Source organism: Ursus americanus, chromosome 36 (assembly GCF_024610735.1).
Source record: "Ursus americanus isolate L20-20 chromosome 36, mUrsAme1.1.p, whole genome shotgun sequence".
Taxonomy (NCBI): domain Eukaryota; kingdom Metazoa; phylum Chordata; class Mammalia; order Carnivora; family Ursidae; genus Ursus; species Ursus americanus.
Genome location: NC_142162.1, coordinates 25,160,551 through 25,165,153, shown reverse-complemented (window position 1 = coordinate 25,165,153; position 4,603 = coordinate 25,160,551).

The window sequence follows — 4,603 nt, the reverse complement described above, 5'->3', positions numbered from 1 at the left end:
GGGTAGCTGATCAGCAAACTTAATTCCATCTGTAACCTTAATTCCCCTTTTGGGATACTACCTCACATATTCACAGGTTCCTGAGATTAACAAGTAGGCATCTTTGGAACCATTACCCTGCCTACCACAAAGACTATCACAGTCCGGGGAATATTTCAGGGACTGCTCCAGAGAGCAGAAGTAGGACCAGTAAGTGGCGAAGTGCTTAGTTTGTTATTGTATGTAAATTATACCTTAACCAAGCCTTAAAAAAGTTAATAGCTTGACATTCAAGGACCTTCATAATGCTTATAAAGTTATGGGTACCACTTATTAAGAGTTTACTGTGTCTTCATACACATTACCAACAATTATACTCATTATAACCCTCCGAGGTAGGGGATACTCTATTCCTTTTCTATAGATGAAACTAAGGCTCAGAAAGATGAGGTGAACTGTCCAGGCTCACACCTCTAGTCAGTGGCAGAGGTGGGACTGGAACTAAATCTGTGTGAACTCCACAACCTGTGCTCCAACTCCCAGCATCTTCCTTCAGTACATCCTCCACACTCCTCCAAGGCAGCCTGTGCTCCAGTTTCAAGGATGCTGTCCCCAGACTGCCATGTCCACTCCCACAACCGCATCTCTAAATGACCTGTTCTAAAGCCACTGCCTCTGAGGAGTCTTCCTTGTCCCCCTCACTCACAAGCCCTTGCTTCTTCCTGGGGGCACACAGCTCTACTCATCACTTCCAAGGGAGCAGTTGTCAGTCTGTGTTATGGCGGTATGTTATGGGTCACCCTCTTTCACTAGCTTCTTAGCTCTCTGAGAGTGGGAGCCTTTCTTACTCAAATTTTGTGCCCTCACAGTGCCTCATCAGTTCATTGTGTATTGTTCGTTCAAAACTGTTTTTTGAGATACTTTGAGTCAAGATGGCTCTCCGAGTTCACTCTTTTGCCACTCCCTCTGCTGTAAATACATAGCAGGGATAGATAAAACACAAAAGGAAAACACCGAAATGATAGTGCTGAGTTCAAACACGAGATTATAATCTCTGTGGTCCTGAACTAAATAGAAACATAAAGTTATGAGCAGGACTGCAGCCTCCAGGCTGTGAGGATCCTAGCAGAGATTCAGGGAAGGGAGCCAGGCACATGAGGGGACAAAAAGTACTTCAGTCTAGCTCAGGAACTAGAGTCAGGCTCAGCGCTTATAGCCAGGGCTTGCAGCAGTTTCTCCACCCAAGGGAAAAGACTGACAAACACACCCCTTAAAAGCGTCCAGAGATGTAGTCTATTTGATTTATAAAGGAAATGTGTGTTACAAAGAAAAGATTTAGGTTGGATGATAATAAATGCAATCTATGGCCAAATTAGTGGAGTGAGGGAAGACTATCATGGCAGCAAAATGCACCTGGGACAGCAAACAAAAGGCTCATGGGTAACAGCACCACAAACCTGGGTGGCAAGGCATTTCTCTGAATCCACAAATTCAAGCTGGCAAGAATAAACCCTGTCAGCTACAAGACTTGTGTGGGATCAGAATCTGTGCAGAGGGAGGCAAAGGGAAGGAGCGCAGCTTTTGACAATCCTGAAAACAGGCATACCCCCAACCGGCAACTCTCAGTGGAAGCCAGGAGGGGTCCTGCAGGGTCCAGCGGGCCAACAGTGCAACAGGACCACGAAGATGCAATAAGATCTCATAGTGATGAGGCAGACTGGGTCCTACAAGCTCTCAGACTACAAACAAATCTCCTTCCAAGGGACAAAGCTCTTCTGCTCTTCAGTGAGGAGAAACTGTTGGGAATGAAATCCCAGGGAGAGGGACAAAAAGGAAAAAGGTCCAAACAAAAGTAAGGGAGGGAAGCAGAAGAGGCAAACCTCAGAAAATATAAGGTGAATGTAAGGCCGACTTGGGGCTTGATCCCACGACCCTGAGATCATGACCTGACTTGAAACCAAGAATCAGATGCTCAACCGACTGAGCCACCCAGGTGCGCCATATTTTTTTTTCTTAAGATTTTTTATTTATTTATTTGACAGAGAAAGACAGCCAGCGAGAGCGGGAACACAAGCAGGGAGAGTGGGAGAGGAAGAAGCAGGCTCCCAGCGGAAGAGCCCGATGTGGGACTCGATCCCGGAACACCGGGATCACGCCCTGAGCCGAAGGCAGACGCTTAACGACTGCGCCACCCAGGCGTCCCCCGCCCCATATTTTTTTAAAGCCACAATATGAGGGGAGCTTGGGTGGCTCAGTTGTTAAGTGTCTGCCTTCGGCTCAGGGTGTGATCCCAGGGTCCTGAGATCGAGCCCCACATCGGGCTCCATGCTCCGCTGGGGGCCTGCTTCTTCCTCTCCCACTCCCCCTGCTTGTGTTCCCTCTCTCGCTGGCTGTCTCTCTCTCTCTGTCAAATAAATGAATAAAATCTTTTGAAAAAAAAAAAAAAGCCACAATATGAATACAATAAAAAATGGAGCTCTACTCTAAAACTTGGAACCATATATTGAAAGAGCATGCCATGCATCTGGGTAAAAGGATCCAGAAAAGCCAATAAATGGTCTCTTGAAACTATTGGACTTGAAAGAAAAATAAATGGTTCTTGGCGTTCAGGCAAAAAAAGACCAAGGGAAAAAAATATTACACTTTTTGTTAGTTAACACTTCATCCAGAAAGTAATGGAGTAACATATTTAAGACAAAGACAGAAAATGTGAACCACAGATTCTGTATCCAACCAAACTGAGCTTCAAGTAAAAAGGCTACAGAGAAACTGTTAAGAATACTGCAAACACTCAGAGACTGCTGTTCCCATGAGTTCTTTCTGAGAAATCAACCAAAGAAAGACCAAAGAAACAGAGACATAAAGACTGGCAGCCACAATGTAGTTGCATGAGTGACCCAGCTTTGACCACACCTAAGAGGTTGACACCTTAGGAAAACGTGGGGCAACAAGATGGAAGGAATCTGGGTCCCTGAATCAGCAGCTGGAACAGAGCTGCCTACAAACGTAGATACTATTCACCTCCAGACAGTTGCATGAGAGTGAGAGAAACTTCTGTTTGGTTTGAGCCACTATACTTTGTAGCCTCTTCGTTCTATCAATTTACCTTATAATCTAATAATGTAGAAATTGGTACGTGGAAATGGGGTTGCTACCATAACAATAATAAAAAATATGGGGTTTTGACTTACTTGTAAGGCAGCCTGTGACAAAGAAGCAGATTTTGAGAGCTGGATATTTAGTGACACATCAGATTTTGGAAAAACTCTTCCCTGTAAAAACTTGGAAGACAGACCTATGGAGTTTTTAGCTCCAGGGAAAATAGTTGGAAAAAGCCATGTTAGTCAATACAGCCCTCAGACCTGCTAAGGCAGTTCCCCGCCCCAGACATCCGCCTGCTTCAGGGAGTCCATGCTTTGATACACCTTCCTTGGTGGCTGGGAATGGCTGGGGCTACCAATGCCAATCCGTGGGAAATCTCAGTTTAGAACCAGGTCCCACAGTGCTATAGATGACCAGAAACACCTTCCTGAGAAGTTCCTAAATTCCCCTCTGACGCCTGGGATCGGCCAGGACCAACAGCACCATCTAAGGAGTGTGCCTGAGCCCAGACTGGACCTGGGTGGGCCCTAGGAAATATTTCCCCCTTCAGAGCTCTCTCCAAATCTCTACACGCACCCACCCACACCCAGGCTACAGCTATGTGGTTTGTTTGTTTTTAAATGAATTATTCTTGTCTGGTCAATAAATGATGCTGGGATTAGATATGCATAGGAAAAAAAATGAAATTACCTTATGCCATTCGCAAAGATAATTCCAGATAAAGACCTTGATTTGAAAATAAAATCTTCAGAAGTTTTAAAAGAATATAAAGGAGGGGCGTCTGTGTGGCTCAGTCTGTTGGACAACTGACTCTTGGTTTGGGCTCAGGTTGTGGTTGAGACGGAGCCCGACTCAAGGTTTAGCTCAATGTTTGCTTGGGACTCTCTCTCCCTCTCCCTCTGCCCCTCCCCCTACTCTCTCTCTCTCTTTCAAATAAATCAATAAATCTTCATATATATATATATATATATATATATATATATATATATATATATATGACCAACTATATGACCTCAGGGGTAGGAAATAATTTCTTAAACAAGTCACAAAAAGCTGTAAAGTAGAATATTAAATACATTTGACTACATTAACATTTAAAACTTCTGTACAAAAAAAAAAAGAGCGAAAAGACAAGTTGCAACCAGAAGATTGTTTGCCTCATATATAGCTGATATGTGATTAGTCCAAAATATGTAAAGAATTTCTTTCTTTCTTTCTTTTTTCTTTTCTTTTTTTTTTTTGAAAGCGAGAAAGACAGGGCGTGTACAAGCGTGTGGGAGGGGAGGGGCAGAGGGACAGAGAGACTCTCAAGCAGGCTTCATGCCCAGGGCAGAGTCCACTGGGGCTCCATCTCACAACCCTGAGATCATGACCTGAGCAGAAATAAAGAGTCAGATACCCAACCGACAGAGCCACCCAGGCGTCCCAAGAATATGTAAAGAATATCTGTAATCAGTAAGTAAAATAAAAATGAGCAAAGACTATAGACAAATCAAAGAAAGAAAAACCCAGTGTCCCATAA